Below are 21,378 nucleotides of genomic sequence, written 5' to 3'. Positions count from 1 at the left end.
TAGATTTAGATTACAATTATTGCACTGGCTTTTGGCTGAACCTTGTGGCTGGAATACCATTGTAAACCTAAGACCATGCAGCTCTGACTCCTTCGCAGTTCAAGACACCATGCACTTTGAAATGTTTTGTGGGCATAGAGTCAACTATGCCCTGATTTTTGTACAAATATTATCTAATGAAGTTATATGTTCTATTATAGATTGTTTTTTAATTGGGTCTGTTACACTTAGAGAAACCAAGACAGTTGAAATGCTTGGATAACAGGGATTAATTACATGCTATTAGGAATTAGTTGAGATGCTCCTCTTTTAATAATGAAAGAAGATTTTGCCTTCATTGAATTTCACTTATTGATGTGTGTAGATTTTAATTGGGGCTAATGGCACTGCTGTTTTACGATTGTAGCTAATGATGACTGTAGATTGATTTTTATCACTAACTTATTATTGTTTACTTGGTAATATCTGTCTTAGTCAGTTTGATTCTTTTTTAAATTGTTTGTGTCTTTTTTGGTTTTAAGTAACTGAATAAAGACATTGGTTGATTAATTAGTTGAATGCTTAGCATGAAAAAATGCATGAAAAGACAGTGCTTAGTACAATAGGAAAACTGCCCAAAAAACGGTACATGAGGGCTATTTCTCATTACTGCTACAGACTTTATCTGAATTTTGTTCTGCCTAAATTTTATTCTAGGGTCAATTATTTCTTTGTAGATTTGTGAGTTTATTAAACTTACATAGTTAATCACAATATTGGGCCAATTAGTTTAGCAAACCACACTGAATTTAGCGTGCTTGAATATGCAGATCCCTAAAGAAATGGAAGCAAATTTAGGCAGCATCTGGCAAAGAGAAGGACATTGTTGATCACATAAATAGTTTAAAATAATTAATTTCTAATTTATTCCAAAACATTTCTGATTAAACCACCTGCGCTCTCTATAAAACTACTCTTTGTAGTGAGATTACGCCTTATGTGTTTACAAAGTAAAACATGAATACAAAGTAAACTGCTACTGAATTGGTGGCACGTTAAACCTTACAAATGCACTTGTCTTGGACTACCATAAATATTAAAACTCTGTGAACTATATTGTCGCCCAATATCTATGGCTATACCTGTGCACAAATCACGGCACCTGCCACTACAGGGGCAATCCTGAAAGGATTACATGCAAAAAGATATGGATAGTGCACCACCGCAAAGTCAGTAAAGTCCAATAACACAACGTTGTCTTTTAAAAATCTTCATTTTTTATTATTGCTTTTTCTTGAACAAACAAGCAATCAGCCAAAGATTTTCATCCTACACAAAAGGACTTCTTCAGGGCTGAAATGTAACAAAAAAAGAATGTATATATCACACCAGGACAGAAAAGACACAATAAATACAAAAATAATTTAACAACAAAAAGAAAATATACAAAAATATACAAAAAATAGATACAAAAAATCACCTCTAATACACATACTTATGGTCATAAAGAACTCATAATCATAATAGACAAGGGACACATGCTACCAGGAATGTTATTCACACATATAGTCGATGAAGACAGATATATTAATATATCACATGACACATACTACTAATATTTACAAAGACAAAATACAAAAAACAAAATATAAACACCATTTAAAAAAAAAAAGATATAATCTACATAGTTCTAAAGATTTTTATAATATCGCCATCATTCTGTAATTTTTAACAATACATTTATTGAAAAGAAAAAATAATAATAATATTTTTTTTATATATAGAGAAATAAATATGATATAAAACACATCAGACCTTATATTTGCATGGTCTTTAAATTGGTTGTCTTTCCATATTATTGGAATTAAATGTCCAACCTATTATTACTAAAAAGAATGACAACACTATGGGGGTCATTCCGGCCACGAATGACGGAAGCACCGCCAACAGGCTGGCGGTGCTTCAATCCCCATTCCGACTGCGGCGGTAAAGCCGCGGTCGGATTGCCGGGGCCGGCGGTCATCCACCGTTTTTGCCCCGGCTTGGGGAATCCACCAGGGCAGCGCTGCCCTGGGGATTCTGACCCCCGTACCGCCAGCCTGTTTCTGGCAGTTTCCACCGCCAGGAAGAGGCTGGCGGTAAGGGGTGTCCTGGGGCCCCTGGGGGCCCCATGAAGCTTTTCACTGTCTGCCTAGCAGACAGTGAAAAGCGTGATGGGTGCAACTGCACCCGTCGCACCGCCGCAACACCGCCGGCTCCATTCGGAGACGGCTCCTGTGTTGCGGCCCCCATTCCCGCTGGGCTGGCGGGCGCTAACATGGTTAGCGCCCGCCGGCCCAGCGGGAATGTTGGAATGGGGGCAGCGGTATTTTGGCCGCATGGCGGCCAAATGCCGGTTCCCGCCTGGCGGGCGGCTACCGCCGCCCACCAGAGTTGGAATGAGCCCCTATGTAATATCCCACGGATTGAGAAACGAGTAACAACCAAGATTATCGACTACCCACACATAAATTTAATATTTAATTTTTTTTCAAAAGATGGAGAATTTAAAAAGAGGTTCACAAACTCCATAAACAAATAGCCCTACATAAATGGCCAAAAATGCCACAAAGAAAGACCACCACAAGAGCCCATAATATAATTTTTTTTTAAAACACACGAGAAATTGCACTCTAAAGATAATAACCAAAGATTTTAAGAATAACTATATAAATATAGCTATTTCTATTTTACAAAAAACCACAGCTCATAAACCATAACCCCACAAACCTACAAGTGCTTAGACAAAAACATATATTTATAAATTCTAACAACACACATGTACTAATACTAGGACATTGTTGATCACATAAATAGTTCAAAATAATTAATTTCTAATTTATTCCAAAACATTTCTGATTAAACCACCTGCGCTCTCTATAAAACTACTCTTTGTAGTGAGATTATGCCTTATGTGTTTACAAAGTAAAACATGAATACAAAGTAAACTGCTACTGAATTGGTGGCGGGTTAAACCTTACAAATGCACTTGTCTTGGACTAGCATAAATTTTAAAACTCTGGGAACTATATTGTCGCCCAATATCTATGGCTATACCTGTGCACAAATCACGGCACCTGCCACTACAGGGGCAATCCTGAAAGGATTACATGCAAAAAGATATGGATAGTGCACCACCGCAAAGTCAGTAAAGTCCAGTAACACAACGTTGTCTTTTAAAAATCTTCATTTTTTATTATTGCTTTTTCTTGAACAAACGAGCAATCAGCCAAAGCTTTTCATCCTACACAAAAGGACTTCTTCAGGGCTGAAATGTAACACAAAAAGAATGAATGTATCACACCAGGACAGAAAAGACACAATAAATACAAAAATAATTTAACAACAAAAAGAAAATATACAAAAATATACAAAAAATAGATACAAAAAATCACCTCTAATACACATACTTATGGTCATAAAGAACTCATAATCATAAGAGACAAGGGACACATGCTACCAGGAATGTCTTTTACACATATAGTCGATGAAGACATATATATTAATATATCACATGACACATACTACTAATATTTACAAAGACAAAATACAAAAAACTAAATATAAACACCATTTTTAAAAAAAAGGATATAATCTACATAGTTCTAAAGATTTTTATAATATCGCCATCATTCTGTAACTTTTAACAATACATTTATTGAAAAGAAAAAATAATAATAATATTTTTTTTTATATATAGAGAAATAAATATGATATAAAACACATCATACCTTATATTTGCATGGTCTTTAAATTGGTTGTCTTTCCATATTATTGGAATTAAATGTCCAACCTATTATTACTAAAAAGAATGACAACACTATGTAATATCCCACGGATTGAGAACGAGTAACAACCAAGATTATCGACTACCCACACATAAATTTTTTTTTTTTTTTTTTTTCAAAAGATGGAGAATTTAAAAAGAAGTCCACAACCTCCATAAACAAATAGCCCTACATAAATGGCCAAAAATGCCACGAAGAAAGACCACCACAAGAGCCCATAATATAATTTGTTTTTAAAACACACAAGAAATTGCACTCTAAAGATAATAACCAAAGCTTTTAAGAATACATATATAAACAAAGCTATTTCTATTTTACAAAAAAACACAGCTCATAAACCATAACCCCACAAACCTACAAGTGCTTAGACAAAAACATATATTTATAAATTCTAACACCACACATGTACTAATACTAGGACATTGTTGATCACATAAATAGTTCAAAATAATTAATTTCTAATTTATTCCAAAACATTTCTGATTAAACCACCTGCGCTCTCTATAAAACTACTCTTTGTAGTGAGATTACGCCTTATGTGTTTACAAAGTAAAACATGAATACAAAGTAATTCACAATTAAATATTGCTAGAGAATAAATACATTGAAAAATGATGTATCTCTAAGTATCCAACAGATTTTGACCAATGTTCACACTGAGTGCAGAATATTATAACATCTAGTTGTGAGGCTGTCTGCCGATCACTTTGGAAAATTAAACCCACCTGTTATGTGTGGGAAAAAGTGCCAACATGCTTCCAAATTATTTAGATAGTAAAATATAGTGAACACAATTTCTTGTGGAATAATAAAAACTGTCCTGCCACTCATGTCTAAATAATACATACATTTTAGGAATTGTAAGGGATCGCACACAAAATTGTATTCATTGAAGGAAATTGTCCTTGCAATCAGCAATCCGAAACAGAACAAATCTTAGTTGCCAATGCTAAATACAAAGTTGTTTTGAAAATAATTTTTTTAGATTTGAAAGAATACATCTGCAAATGTATTCCATCAAAGCACATTGGATGTATTGAAGGGAGAATAATGGCAATGGTGAGTTTGGTATAAATGCATACTTTCCTCAGCATTGCTTGTGCACACACACTTGCACAGAGAGAGAGAGAGAGAGAGAGAGAGAGAGAGAGAGAGAGAGAGAGAGAGAGAGAGAGAGAGAGGAAGAGAGAGAGATCATTGGCTCGCAGTGTCTCTCAATGATGAGAAAGCATTTGATCACATTGACTGGCATTTTTGTTATTATAGCACTAAAATGTTGTGGCATATCTAAAGATTTTATAAATGTGATTATGCAATTAATAATACAAATTGATTGGAAACAATCTCTCCTAATTCCACCATTGCTTTGGGATAATCTATCTAGACTATTTTTTTTTTATTTAATGTCAATTTTATGATAATTTTTGCATACTAAAGACTGCTTTTCTATAGCACAAGAAGCAAGTTGAAAGTGCAAAGGCCCAATAATGTGAGGCTGTCGATATTCCAGATTTTCACGTATCCCAATGTCTTTATCCTCAGGCAATAGTTTTTTGATGTAACACCTTTTTTATGGGATGAGAGACTGCAGTGGTTAGATGTCTGAGAGACAATTTGGCAAAGGTCATTAGCCTCAGATAATAGAAGCATATTTATAATTTGTCTCTAGCATAAAAGTTATATAGTTTATGACTGCTAGATCCTTCAATGGTGAGTCTACAAGTTATACTACTTCGTTAGGGTGCTTCCCTAGGGGCTTTATAGTCCTATAAGCAAATACCGAGCAAGTTGGGCTCAGCAATACATATTTAAACTGATACTAATTTTAAAAGAACAATAGTTGAAATCTGCATCTTGTTCCACATTGTTCTATGGATAATCAATGATTGAAAACAAACATCAAGCCTTTTTAATTCAGAGGCAACTACAGCGAGATAATGCAGCCTAATTGGAGAAGAATTCATGTGTATGGATGAGGAAAAAAATGAGAGAGATGAGGAATTTAGACAGTGTTATGATTCTTATTTATGGCTGAAGGCTTGACCTTTATCTGTCTAGAGATAAAAACATAATATTAATCCTTACATTGCTTTTTCTTGAAATCGTATAGAAACAAGCTGTAGTAAAAGGGTTATTAGTTCATAGGGGTGGTGGCCCACTCAAGTAATAAACACAATCCTTTTCAGAAAGGGTTATTAGTTCACAGGGGTGGTGGCCCACTCAAATAATAGACACAATCCTATTCAGGATGAACCACCAAAATCACAAAATAAACCTTTGCTTAAACCCTGTGTAAGCTTGGTATAAAAGCAGTGAGGCTTAGCTAAGATATAATGTGTAAAGTATTAATGCAGCACTCAAACAGTAACAAAGCGAAAACACAACACAAGAAAAATCCCAAAAGAATTTGGCAAAATAGAATTATTTATAATAAAGAAAATACCAAATCAATAAAAATCAAATCAGAAGAATCAGTTAGGAGTTTTTAAAGTTCTAGTTGAAAATAGTACAAAAAAGCACAAAGCACCACTCACGCTATACTGGGTCAGAGTCAGAAATTCAGGCCTACCATGATTTGTCCCAGTGAAGAGTTTACCTTCTCACAGTCCAAGCCCATGCATGAAGCCTCCGCTGGAGCTTTGCGTTGGTGAGGGCCGGGAGGAGTCTATTGTGGGCAGGAGGAGCAGGTCATCACTGGAGCTTCGTGTTGGCACTTAACGTGGTTGGTCACTGTTTGACTGACGAGCAGGACATCGCTCAAGCTTCACCTTTGCGGAAGATTCGTGGTCATTGGTGAGGCAAATAACAAGTCATCGTTAGAGCTTCACATTAGGGGCATCACAGGCAGACATTTCTTGGCACACCGAGCCTGCTTGCAGTCGTAAGGAGCCCAAAACATCTGTATGTTCACATGGAGTTTTGTTTCGAAGCTACCGGCCAAAGGTTGAAGACCTGAAGGGCACCTCTAGGAGACCAGGACTCGCTCCAGCAGAGGCCAGCAGCAGCGATCAGACAGATCAAGTTGGTGCTAGTCAGCTGGGCAGTTGCAGGGAAGGCCTCTGGTAGCTTGTTGTGTCCCTGTAACTCAAAAGGGTGTTCAACCAACTCATCCTTGGAGTAATTTCTGGGGATCCTGGGTTCAAGACAAGCGGGAGTAGTCTTCCTTCTTTAGACAATAGGGCAGTCCTTTTTCTGAATCTTCCACAGATCCAGAAGTGTTCTGATGAGAGGTAATGAAGGTGACAACTTTAGCTCCAGTGCCAGCCTGTGGGTGGGGGATGCCTCCTTTTTTTAATCCTCCACCTTTCTGGCGTATATCTCCAAACTGTTTAGTCTAACAAAAGGCAGGCAGGGCTAGGTGTGAGCCGAATTTTGTCAGTGGCAGGTCAGGCAGCCCTTAGAATTCAGCAAATGGGTTAGGCAAATTTGATGCTTAGGCAGGCTGAATACAAACTCCAGGGCTTCCCGCTAAGGCGAGGCATACCCTTTCCCTCACCCAAGACCCTTTTGTCTCCATGTCTAGAAGGAATACACAAAACACCACTAGCGAGTCATTCACAGTCAAGTGTCCCTGGTCACATTTGGTTTAGGCAGAAATGTTGACGTTCTAAAAGTATACCAGAACAGTGGTCCTTAGACATACTATACCAGCAATCTTATATACCAAGTGAATGTTTATTTGTAACTGAAAGAAAACCTATAAAAAGGAAAGACAAACTCATTGACAATGATGCAGTGGGTGAAGGTGACAAAATGTGCTTGGTGCTCTCTTATAGGTGACATGTGCTACTCATCATCAAAGTGCGTATCTAAAAAAAGAACAACACGGCCCATTACAAATAAATAAACAGTGCAAATAGGATCCGTAACAACAGTCTTGACTATTGTCCTTTTTTATTATTTTTCTTTTTGTTGCAAATAAACAACCATTTGATGAATAGGATTGCTGATATTGGATATCTAGGGACCACTGTTCTGATATACTATGACTACCCAAGGTCCCTGACAATTCTTCAGGTTTCTTTGATACTTAGTACTAGACTTTATAAAAGTGGCATTTTCAGAATAGTAATTGAAAGTCTGACTTTACCATAAAAGTGGATTTTAAATTTCAATTCAATTGAGTGAAATAAATATTTCTCTATCTGTTCCCACACTGAAGTTATCACTCATTAAGGATCTTAAGGTAACCTAGTGTTTTCTATGGGAGAGATAGCCTTACAACAGTGAAAAGAATGTTAGTAGTTTTTCACTTTCATGTAAAACTTTAATATACATGTTCCAGTTTTTAAATGCCATGCTCCTATCCTAGGAGTGGTTAGAGCCTACCTTAGGGATGAGTTGTAAGTATTAAAAAGGAAGGTTTCTGCCTGGCAAAAGGTTAAGTTTGCCAGGTTTAAATGACAGTTTAAAACAGCATTACAGGTTGCAGTGGCAAGCAAGAGGTATGTTTTACAGTATTAATATAGTGGACGGCAGAATCACTAGCATTTCATTTACAGGCCCTGGGTACATGTATTACCATTTACTAGGCAGTTATAAGTAAATTCAATGTACCAATTAGGTGTAGGCCAACTTTACAATATTTAAGGAAGCGAGCAAATGCACTTTACCACTGGTTAGCAGGGGTTAAGTGCATAAAGTCCAAATGCCAAGAGAATTGAGTTCAGCAGGAACAGGGGAGTTATAGCAAAATGTCTCAGGGAATACCAAACCAGGGATGTCAGGTGTAACACTAGCACAATTAGTTAAAAGAATAATGAGATAGCATTTAGAGGGGGATCAGAGAAAAGACTAACTTTAATTTAACATCTCTGCCCTATTAAGTTGACCCTAATTTTTTTTTAGTTTACTTTACATTTTATGATCACAAAGACCTAGGAGGCTATTATGTTTTGGGCTTTCTGACTGATGTCCGGCAGGTTCTGATGAAAATCCACTCCATAACCCAGAAAATAGAACTGCTGGACCCAAGGGAAGAGTCCCAAGCAGATCTCAATATCGGAGGGAAAGGGAAATGGGATGTTGAGAGTGAGAGAAACAGATAGCACTTTAAGGTCTCCTGTGGCACCACTCTCTGTCACCTTACATTAGGTAATACAACAGTAGTAATGTTCTATGGCAAAGGACTGTCTCTAGATGCAAGGAGAGAGCATATACAGCTTTAGTAGCTTATACTCATATGAACTAGCTAAGATCTTAGAGTCGCACAGTCACTTACCACCTTCAAGATGGTGGACCAAGATGAACTGCAGGAAGCCGGTAAGACAGAAGTAGATACATAAGTAACTGAAAAGGGTGTAGGCAATTGGGAGAAGTGAACAAAGCAATGCAAACCAAGTCAAACTGTGATCCAGGAGTCAAGATCAGGTAGCAGGCCAAAAGGGTTGGAATATTACAGGGAACCAAAAAGGGAGGAATAACAAAGTTGAGGTATGAGACGTTGAACACACGCTATTACAAGCGGAAAGCCAATGCAACTCAGAAAATTGCCAGACAACTTTCTTTTGCCCAGCTGCTGTTTAAATAGTGCTGCTGCTGGTCTCAACCTAGAAGTCCTGCCCATTGACCTCAGTGTCTCTGTCTTTCCCAGTGCCATAGGCTCCAGAGAATCCAGTCAAAACAGTCTTAAAGGGTAATAGCTCCAGGATCTTCTGACTACAGGTCTCTGACTCCAAACCCCCTACTGATTCTTGACATTATGATTGAAAAGCCTAGTTTGGAAGAGCACAAAAATGTTTTATTTGGTAATAGCTCAAACACTCTGCAGAAAATCCATCAATCAGAAAAAAGAAATATGGTTAATTCTTCTCTTTAGTATTTGTGATGTGTAAAATATTCACATTTGTTACATTTTAATTTTAGCACAGGGTACTAGAAAGTGTAAAGTTAAAGAAACACTCAAAGTATTCTACATTACCAACTAGTGTTACACTTATTATGCCATATATTGATTATTTTCCTTAATCCTGTCTGTGTGTCCTTGAATTGTTGCAAGATTCTTTGTTCTTTTTGTTATTTAACAGTGAATGTGTTAGGTATCAAGCTATTGGAAAATAGCCATTTATGTCATTTTACTGCTTATGATGATTGGTAGCCTGTGCTCACATGTATGGCATGGAGACTTGCTCTTTCAACCTTTTTTGGTGCCAGAATCTTCCATTGCAGAAGTGCCCACAAAGTGTGGACATTGCTTTAAAATTTCAGACTTGCAATGGTGGTGTCGACCTTGGACTCAGAACGTGTACATTCCTCATGTTTCAGAGATTTCCTTGCTAGGCAGTCAAGATGCTTAGTTTCTGCAGCTGAGAATATGCTGCCAGGCTACCGGAATTGATCGCGCTATCATCTGGAGTTTTCAAAGACTAGATGCAGAGAGGTATCCTACGATAAAATTAGAGCTCAGGTTTTAGGGTTTGGAGGATGGATATCCTGTCTGTCCATATTACGATGTCCATGAGACATAATGGAATCATAATATGGTGTATTGTGGACGTTTGTGATGGAGTAACCCCATCCACCAAACTCTAAATCAGGCCCTTAGACGCTGATTTCTAAGCTATCATTGGAGTCATAATTTCTAACAATTACAAACTCTATTGCCCTTATTGATCAAAGGAAGAATAACTTGTAGAGACTTTGTAGTAGAATGAGCCACACATGGAGTTAAGGCATTGCAAACGGTTGAGAAATAAATGTAGATTGTCAAGAAAAGAAGCACAATAATAGGGTGTATTCATTATGTTACAGGTGATGAATTTATTACTTGTTAAATTCTGAATCATACAGAGCATGGACTTGAGTTTAAAATTACTGACGTAGTTATCTATATAGAAATATGTATTATATTGGTTAATTTCACATATTTCGTAAAGATTTCCTTAGCACCTTAGCTTTAGAATGTCACAGAGTATTCACCAACCTTAGAGAGTTAGTTAAACAGAGATTGTTTCACGTTGTATCATGTTATCATAATAGGACTAGTGAATTAGAATGGAAATAATAAAATACTAAACATTACTTTCTTGTTGTAAATAACACCTATGCAGTGCAGGCTGAGAGCAAGAAAAGGCAGATTCAAGGTGCTAACTGTCTTTTTTTATCTTACTCTTGTCCCATCCCTCTGTCTCAGGATTGACTGCTCATGAGCAGAAATATTCCTTGCATGGTTATCAGTGGGTTCATAGAGGTGTGAATCTTAGCATTGCTCCTATTTGGTGTGGATTACCAGGTTTATGAAACTATGACATGTGCAAATTTTAGATGCATTGCAAGGCCATGTTACTTAACATCTGTTCACTTGATACACGTTTTTCAAATCTTTTTTAGTTCATAAAATGCAGTAACGCTGATAAAACAAATTCATCACAGTGCAGGGTTTGTCTTAATCCTTTGAAGCATCTATTCTATTACATTGTTTGCACTCATAAGCATTAACTGTTTATACAAACATTTGCTGTATGTAGTAGGACCCACTAAAACAAGTAACAAGGAGGATGATTGTCAATTAATACTTGTTTTAACTCTTGTAATGCAGAGCTTTTAACTTGTGATGTATTATATGGGATGCACACCTCTGTGACTGAACAGTCCATTCATGGTAGGTGCATGCTCTGTCTAAAATGCCTATCCGCTTTGGAAATATTGTAATTATTACAATGTTGTGTGGGCTTCGGGGGGGGTGATAAGAATGCATGTACTACAGTTAGAGAGTTAGAGATCACTTTGGCAGGTCGAGTATAGTTCATTGTCAATGATGAGGTTTCCGTGTTGAGGTTGTCATTGCCACCTTGTACCCTGCTGAGCAATTATGAGGAACTCTAACCCTATCAACCTTCTCAGACACTCTCATCGGGCATTGTGTCCTCCATATGGCCCTCTAGCTCCACTAATGGACTGTCCTAGGATTAGACAAATGCCTCAACCCTATGTCCTTTTCTCAAAGTGCAGTACTGTGCTTTCTAGGCCAGTTCATTTAATCTCATCCCTTCTGCATCTGGTAACATCAGATGCTTTGGATGATTTCAAGTTCAGACTGTACTCTGTTTAGCCAACAGGAATGCAAAACTTGCCATGATTTTATATCAGTACGGATTATTGTTGTAAATATCCTGTTCATAATAAAATATATATATTTTTTAATAATACTCATCAATTGGCACATATGATTCTTTCAGTAACCCTCCATTCTGTTACAATAGTGTTTCAGGATTTTTTTGGCCTTTTGCAAGTCTGAGTAAAAAAGCTTTGGGGTCAGAAAAAACAGATTCACTGATGAGTTAAAGATTACTTAGGCCCATATTTATACTTTTTTAGCACCACATTTTCGTAATTTTATGATGCAAAAGTAGCGCAAGCTTACAAAATACAATTATATTTGCAAGTATGTGCCGCTTTTGCAGCAAAAAATGACACAAATGTGGGGCTAAAAAAGTATGAATATGGGCCTTAGTGTGGAAATCCAAGTAATAGTACAACTGTCAGATAGCAAGGAGGCTGTGGTAAATGAGGGGCTTAGTCACTAGTTCATAATAATTCAAATATCCAGAAAGCAGTAGTAGTTACTAGATGGCAACAACATGCAATTGCAGAAAAAACAAGCCTTAGGTTTGAAAAATAAGACACTTTTGTGGTCAAGTGGCTGGGGATATGCAGCTTTGAAAATACAGACCTTGTTTAAGCAACCAGGAAGTGGTTGCAGGTCGTAGGCAGTGTGAGAAAAGTAGTTTAATTTATGATGTAGTTGAGCAACCTCACAATGCAATAAACCAACCTGTCCCAGGTCCAGTCAGATGTGTTTGTAAAACCTTAGCTCAACCTGTGACTTTGAGCAGTCAAGCTTCATCAAAGGAGCAAGTGTAAACAATTTAAAAGTACCACAACAGCTAAATAAAAAAAAAAACATTATAAAAAGAAAATTCAACACCAGTTTATAAATATAGATCTTATTTGTATGGAATTTTAGGCACCAAATTGAACAAAATACACCAGAGGGTTCCAGAGACATAAATTATTAAGCAAATAATAAATCACTGCTTTTCATTCAAATTACAAACACACATTGGCAAGTACTATGGTTAGCTGTTACTTTGAAAACTTTTGTAAAGTGTAAATATTACTCAGATTACTTTTGAGAGCCGCCTAGCAGGGAACGATTCACATGGGCCAATAAAGTTTGCTTCGACAGTTATCTTGCAGTCAAAGCAGTGTCCAATCCTGTGCCAGGTTCTATGGGTGAACCACCGTTGACGTCAATGGAGTGATCATAAGGCATTAGATACAGGATGCTGAAGATGCTGATGGATGCTGAGGATGCTGATCTGGTGACGGGTGTCTTCCTGGGACTGCTCCTCAGTCCACAGTCATGGTGGGGTGACTTTGGCCACAGGGGTCGATGTCTTTCAAAGTAGTCGACTGCTCTCGGGCAACAGCATAACCAGCAGTTCCCCTCAACCAGTGGTAATGCTGACCAGGGTGACATAAAAAATGCAGTCAAAAGACTTTCTGTGGTCCAGCAGACTCAGATGCAACTTTTGAGGGCCAGGTCTTAGTTTCCCATGCTGGACTTCAGCGTTTAGTGGCAGTCAAGCGATTGTGGCAACCAACTCACCAAGGCAGGCTTCTTCAGCTTTTGTGGCCCTGTACCTGTAACAGAATGTCAGCCAACTGTGCCATAGTCCTCTCTTTGCTAGCTCAAGGATCAGCAAGAGCAGCCCACACTTTGGTACAGCCTCTCGTAGCCAGGTCCAGGGATCACCAGAGCAGTCCTCTTTTGTCCTCTCTCCAGTGCAGATGTGATCTGGGTTGCCATTTTTATGATCAAAACTTGCCCTCAGGGGGATACGGTGACTGCTAGCCAATGGCTACTAGGTTGCCTCATGCCTGATGATAACATCCTGCATAGTGTGGCACCTATCTATCCTGGAATGCAATATTCTGCCCACTTCCAGATGGTAGCACTCCTCACTCTGTGTGTGGCAACTGTTTCCACCTCTCTGTCCCATTGCCAACCTATCTTCCAGAACAAAAGAGCCGCCACTCTTATGTGTATCCACCATTTGCCCTTTAAAGGTGGCTTCCCTTTGACGTTCACCTTTTGGACTCACACCTTGTTTGGCCTTCCTGCCAAGGAAACATTACACTTTCTCCTTCTACAACAGCAGGGCATTTGTGCTACTTCATGCCATTCACATCTTCCCCCAGAGAGGGCAATAGCTTGTCTTGTGTCCAGAAGGCATAAAGGGTTAGTGGAAAACTTTGGACAACAGTGTGGTAACTTTGTATTGGCACCATTTAATTAAATGTTGCATTTAATTCGTTTGAGCATCAAGTTGGGTTTAATGCAATGATTCTTTTGCTATCTTGAAGTACCAACTTTAGTAGTCCCATTCAGAAGTTAGCCCAGATGAGTGGTCAGCATGTAACCTTGTACTAGCCAATCTGTCTTGTTAGAAATGGGGTCTCTAGTTGGCAGAGCTACAATGTGTAAAGCATTTGGGTAATAAATCACAAAGTAACAGTAACACAGTGAGAACACCACAAAAATACACCACACAAAGTAAGAAAAATATATGATATTTATCTGGTTAAATTAAGTTAAAAACGATAAAGATTCAATAAGCACAAGTTGAGATATCACTTTTGCAAGTTTAAAAAGAGTCTCAAATCTTAGAAATCAACAGTTATCTCTTGTTTGCACAAAGTACCTGGTTTGCATCTAAAATAACATGCACAGAGATTGCAAAGGACGAGATGCGTGGAAAAATAGGGTGTGCGTCGGATTTTCCGGTGCGGCACAGACGGTACATTGTTTCTTTCCACACTGTGTCCATTTTCGGCGCACAGTCTTGGTTCCTCACTGCGATGTGGGTATCTGTTTGACACCCAGGGATGATGCGGGGAAAAGCCTGGGCATGTGGGAAGAAGTCACAGACATTGCGGTAGGCGATGCGTCGAATTTTAATGTCGAACAGCTGGTGCTCCATCGATTCTTCTCTCGGGAAGTCGGGCTGCGTCGTTCCGGCTCGGCTGTGTGCTGATTTCTCAGTCGCAAAATGGCTGTGCATTGTTTTCGGCAGGATGTGCATTAATTTTCAGGGCACAAGGAGTTTCCTGAAGAGATGAAGTCTTTTTGGCCCTGAAACTTCAGAATACAGGAGGCAAGCTCAATACAAGCACTTGGAGAGCACTTCTCAGCAAAGTCAGAGGGCAGCAAGGCAGCAGGGCACCAGCAGGGCAGCAGTCCTTCTCAGCAAAGCAGTCTAGATGAGTCCTTTTGGCAGCCAGCCAGTTCCTCTTGACAGGTTGCAGGTTCAGGTTCAGGTCCAGAAGTGTCTGATTTGGTAGGGTCAGGCTCCCAGTTTATATACCCAAAAATGCCTTTGAAGTGGGGGAGACTTCAAAGAGTGGTTTTGAAGTGCACAAGGTCCCCTTTCAGTACAGGTCTGTCTACCAGGGTCCCAGTAGGGAGTTTGGCAGTCCATTGTGTGAGAGCAGGCCACTGGCCTTTGAAATGTGTCAGGCCCTTCACCATTCCAGCCCAGGAAGACTCATTCAGTATGCAGATGAGTGCAGGTGTGTCTGAGTGTCCTGTGTTTGTGGTTGTCTGGGTGGAATGCACAAGGAAGCTGTTAACCAGCCCAGATGTTGATTGGAGACAGGCTGTAAGGCACAGATGGATTTTGAGTGCAGATAAATGCTCACTTTCTAAAAATGGTTCCCAGGTTCTCAGGGTCTTCCAACCACCATATTACCAGTACTGCAGGATTTCCGCCACAATTGGGGCAGAAATCCTGCAGTAGTCGTGCTGGCGGTTGGAGGCGCTGTGTCAGTTCCACCACCGGCCCTCCCCCCTAATATGACTCCACCAGCCATATTATGTGCAACAATACGGCCTGGCGGTGTCCTGCTGGCGGTGTGCTTCTGCCGGTGGAAGTGCCCCTTCCCGTTCCCTGCCGGACAACCTTCTCCCTAGATCAGGTAAGGTGATCGTCCAACAGGGCAGGGTGGGAGGGTGGTGGGTGTTGTGTGTGCATGTGTGAGTGTGTGGTGTCTGCGCGTGTGCATGAATGTGTGTATGTGTGGTTGTATGCATGTCTGGATGTTGAAGTGAGTGTGTGTATGCCTGTGAGCGTGTATGCATGTGAGTGAATGCGAGTGTGAGCGTTGTGAATGCATGTTTGTATGCATGTGAGTGTGTGTATCTAAGTATAGGTGAATGAGTTTATGTGTGGTGTGTGTGGGTGTCTGTGTGCGGGTGCATGTATGCGGGGAGGGGGTGCTGTGTATTGAGGGGGTGTGGGGTGACGGGAGGAGGGTGCTGTGTATGGAGGGGGAGGGTGGGTTTAGGGCTTGCTGGGGGTCAGGGGGAGTCATCTAACGGTGACAGGGAAGAAATTCCCTGTCACCTGTTGGCTTGCCACTATGGTTTTCGTGGCAGCGCCACCGCCACGGAGGCCGTGGAGGACAGGTGGCTCATAATACCGCCAGTGGTCTTCTGTGGACTGCCGGGTCGGAGATGATCATCTCCGGCCCAGCGGTTCCGACCGCCATGGCGGTATGAGTGGAGATGTGGCAGGTTGGCAGCATCCAATCTGCAACACCATAATTTGGTGGTCTTCACCGCCAGCCTGTTGGCAGTGGGACCGCCGCATTTACCCTGGTCAGAAGACTCTCAGGGTCATAATGAGGCCCATAGATTCAATAAGCATTATTTGAGGTAAGTTAGAGTTCAAGGCCGTATACAAGATAATAGGCAACATAAGGTTTCTCTAAATAGGTTGGAAAGTGATCAATGCTTCTACTCAGAATGAATACATTTCAAGGTCCAACTGGACATTTCTAATGGTGTTGATGTCTTTAAAGGAAATAAGGGAATTGCTAATAGTCTTTCTTCAAAGCACAAACTAAGCAAACCAGCATGAGCCCTATACCATATTTGAGACAAACTGCCACCCTAGATATTTATACTCATTTACTATTAGAATCTTTGCATTGCCAATATAACACTTTGGCCAGGTACCATAATGGTCATTTTTTAAAAGATTAATCTTTAGGTGATTCATAGAGGCATAAGCGTCAAGAACATTTAATAATGGAGCCCAATATGGGTCCCATCCAGATTAAGGCCCTTATTACGAGTTTGGTGGTCAGTGGACCTCGGCGGTGGAGATGGCATAGACCACCATATTACGAGTACTGGGAAGGCACCTGTTAAGTTCAGTTTCCGTCCGGACCGCCATTGTGGATGGACCACTGTTGCTGGTGAAAGGCCTCTTCAGGCCGGCGGTCACACAGTTGCCACCCACCATATTACAAGGTTGCACACTGCTAGGACTTCCAGGGCGGTCTAACCGCTGCGAAAACCATGGCAGAAATGAGCAACATAAAAGGAAACACCCACCTTCTGGAACACAGGCACGTCCGTAGATGCCACGGCACGCGAATTGCAAGTCTTTATAATGCTCCTGCTGGTCACTGACATCCAGGACCAGCGACACCAACATAGACACCAGCCATAAGTATCCCAGCCTAGCACACACTGGAGGGAACGACATTAGCACATGCACACACGCACAAACGCACAGTCACCATACACACATGCGCAAGGAAAGCCAGGACAAGCTATATAGCATTGACTGCCGTTGTAGAGAAATATGTCATCATAACAACTATTTAAAAAATGCCACAAGGACCAGTGCATCATTGACCAAATGTCCCCGGCACACTGGGCATCTGAGGACTGCCCAACTTGACTCCTGACTGCAATGTGCAGAACTCCACAGGGCAGGGCCATCAATGAAGCATGCACGCACCTCAGGGATGGGGGGTGATCAGGGTTTGTATGGGGGGTCCTTCCTCTTCTTTGTAGGCTTCCCCTCCTTACTGTCCTGCTTTCGGGGGGATGCCTTATCCTTGCCCTCCTTTCCTGACTTCTTTGGTGGGATGGCGGTGGAGCCCACCACAGCAGGGGACCCAGATGGAGTGCTACTAGGGCTGGAGGTCTGAGGGACAGGTGTGCCTGTTGTGGCAACACTGCAGACTGCTGTCTGCTGGGCATGGCTCAGCCCAGAGGAGGACAGGGAGGTTTGAAGGCAGGGGTCTGGGAAGGGTAGGAGAGTGTTTGGGGGAACAGGGACTGGACCAGGGGAAGGGTACAAGGAAAACTCATGCAGGAATCTTTTTTAGGGCAGTGGGTAGGTCATGGGTAAGGTGTTTGGGAGTGGAAGGAGAGGGGATGGTTGACAGGTGTGTACGTGGATGTGGTTTGGGTGCTGGTGCGTGGGTGTATGATATGTGTGTGCTGGGTGTGTGTTGGGTGGATGAGTGTGGGTGTAAAGGTGTAGTGGGAGGAGGAGTGGAGGAGACACAGGGAGATGGCAGAGGGGATGTATGAGTGAATGTTGGGGTGGTGTGTGCAGGTAGGGTGGATGTGCTGCATGTGGTTGTCTTGACTGTTGTGTTGGGTGCGGAAGTGGTGTATGGGGTCCATGTATGTGGGTCTGCTGTTGTGGTGATGGTGGCAGTGACAGCATGTTTCTGAACCTGGGACTGATGATGGGGTGTTTGCATGTGTGAGTGGTGATGTAACTGTGAGGGGGAGCAGGTGGAGGAGTCAGGGTAGGTAGTGGATGTTGATGTGTGTGCGTCTGAATGGTGGGTGTATACATGGCGGTGGTGAAGTTTGTGGTGCATGTGATAGTCCTTGCGCTCTGGGCCTGTTTGAGGGGATCAATGCCGGTATGAAAATATGTGCTTTGGATGGGAACTGGGAGAGGGAAGTGGGAGTGGGAACAGGTAGTTGGAGGGGGTGCGGAAGAAGAAGGTACACTGGCTGCCATCAGTGAGGAGGCCAGAGCCTGAAACGATCTCTGAAGGGCAGACAGGGCACCATGAATGCCTTCCAGGAACGCATCTGACTGTTGCATCTGGGATGCCAGTCCCTGGATGGCATTCACAATGGCTGTCTGCCCAACAGAGATTAACCTCAGGAGGTAATAGCCTCCTCATTGAGGGCAGCAGGGCTGACTAGGGCAGGGGCAGAGGTGCCTGGGGAGAAGGAGATGCCCACCCTCATGAGTGAGCAGGCACGGGCAACTGGATGGGGAGCTACAGGGAAGGCGGTGCTTGTAAGGGGGGTGGCGGACAAGGATGGAGCAGGCATAGGGCCTGAAGGTTCCACCACCACCAGGGAGTCGCCATCAGAGGAAGAATCTGATGATGGTGTAGATGTTCCTGTCTCCCCCATGGTACTCCACTCGCCCTCAATCCCACTGGTCCCCTCTGCTCTGCTGGTATCAGCCTCCTGAGTCCCGTGGGATGCAGCTTCCCCACTTGCCGGTTCCCCTTCTCCTTTGCCAGATAATGCTGATGCACACAAAGACAGAGGATGAGAGGGAGGGAGGATGGAACAATGAGAGACAGGGTGGGAGAAAGAGAAACAGGGAGCAGATGGTCAATGCCAGCACAACAGCCACACACAAGTCACTACAACATACTATAATGCCATGTCATTACAAGCCATGTCTTCACACACACATGCCACTGCAATGACAGCCCATGTGTGCCACCTCAGTCATGCTAATGAGTTTCACTCATGCTGACACACAATCTAACCTATACAGGATGAAATTCACACCATCAACCCATGCCTGACCCAGCCCATTGACTCATGGCTCTATACGATCACTAGACCCAAACTTAATACTCTACGGTCATTTGGAGGCATACTAGCACAGCCACATAACCCAAGCATATATACCTGTATGACGTGAAACCTCTGACTTCGCAGACTAAACATACATGACATGCCAGCAGACAGCAGCTAAGAATATGGGCCAAGCAACACTGATTGGATAGTTGGAAGTACAATGTGTGTGAACTCCAGAAACAGGAACCCTGTCCACATCTAAGACCCTGCTCATGTACTACACAGTTGCCCTGTCATCGATGCTATGTAGCAGTTAAGTCAATCTCAACTCACATCCTGCATGGCATATGAACACATGTATGTAGCATATTCAGCCTCTACGTGTCCCAAGTCTAGTCCCACAGTAGCTACCTAGCACACATTCCACAGCCTTCAAACACTGCACAGGCTACACCTATCACTCACCACATCACCTAAGTACGAATGTGAACTCACCCCCTTGTGGCTGCTGTGCTGCCCTCAAGCGCCCATCCACCTGAGGGTATGCCACCACCAAAATGCGGAACATAAGTGGGGGTCAAGGTCCGATGGGTACCCCTCCCTCATTGGGAGGATGTCCGCCGGGCCTCACCGGTCTTCCTCACCCAGCATCTCAGGTCCTCCCACCACTTCCTGCAGTGGTTGCTTCACCGGGCATGGACCCCCAGGGTCTGCACTAGCTTGGCAATGGCACGCCAGATCCCCTTCTGAAGATGGGCGCTCGCCTGCATGGATAACACGGAGACATAGGAGACCGTCATGTAGCGTGGCATCTTAGGGACTGTATTGGACACAACACATCCCCTGTACATACGCACATTTCAACCTTCCAGACGTCCTCACAGCCCTCAGCCAGGTCCTTCCAGAAGTCACTCATCCTCATCCTAAGGTCCCCATTCACATTCGTACCACTCACAGACAGTACAATTATAGTGCACTCACCTGCTGCCCTGGTGCCCCAAACAACTGGGAATACCGGGGTAGGACACTCTCCACAAGCTTCTCAAGTTCTTCCTGTGAGAAGGCTGGGGCCCTATCCCCTGCAGCATGTGGTATCTTAGCTACCAGTGGCAGAATACAGCAGCACACGCAGTGGAGGTCTTCTCAGCATTAGTGCCAGGAGTCAAGTGAACATGAGCACATGAAATGACAGTCATGGCTGCCGCGGACATCACTGTCACCACTGGCGGTGATCGCCATTGGCTGATGTCTCCCATAGGCAACCATGTTAACCAATGAGGAGTTGCACAACAGTAGCAACCGCCTACCGCCAAGACGTCTTAAGCCAGCAGGATTAGATCACTTCCATCTGTCCTGTGCAAGCAGGACAGGCGCCTGCCATTTTACTTCTACAATATTTACAGAGGGGGTTTATGATGTGCGTGATTGATGTTTAACAGTGACCTGTGTACAGCTCCACTGCTTCCACACAGTCCTTTCTGCACATAATGATTTCCATTCACTCCTATCACCAGGTACGGTGAAAGAATGATGGTGAGGAATGCTCCTATCTACAGGCCCCTGGTCAATCTTGCCACCATTGAAGAGAAGCACGTCATCCAGTGCTGTCGGCTTAACCGTCAGACCATCATGGAGCTTGTGAGGCTGTTGGAGCCGGATCTGCGGCCTGGTATTCATCATCCCAATGCCATCACACCCACAGTACAGGTGTTGGCAGTCCTCCACTTCCTTGCCTCAGGGTCCTTTCAAATATCAGTGGGCTGGGCTGCCGAAATGTCCCAGCCCATGTTCTGTAACGTCTTGAAGAACGTCCTATGTGCCCTACCCAAACATACTGGCAGCTATATCAGGTTCCACCAATGTGACGATCTGCCCACTGAGAAAGCAGGCTTCTACGCTGAAGCACATGTGCCACATGTGATC

This window comes from Pleurodeles waltl, chromosome 1_2 (genome assembly GCF_031143425.1).
Source record: "Pleurodeles waltl isolate 20211129_DDA chromosome 1_2, aPleWal1.hap1.20221129, whole genome shotgun sequence".
NCBI classification, from domain to species: domain Eukaryota; kingdom Metazoa; phylum Chordata; class Amphibia; order Caudata; family Salamandridae; genus Pleurodeles; species Pleurodeles waltl.
The sequence above is the reverse complement of the archived record's forward strand: the minus strand, read 5'-3'. Positions refer to the sequence as shown.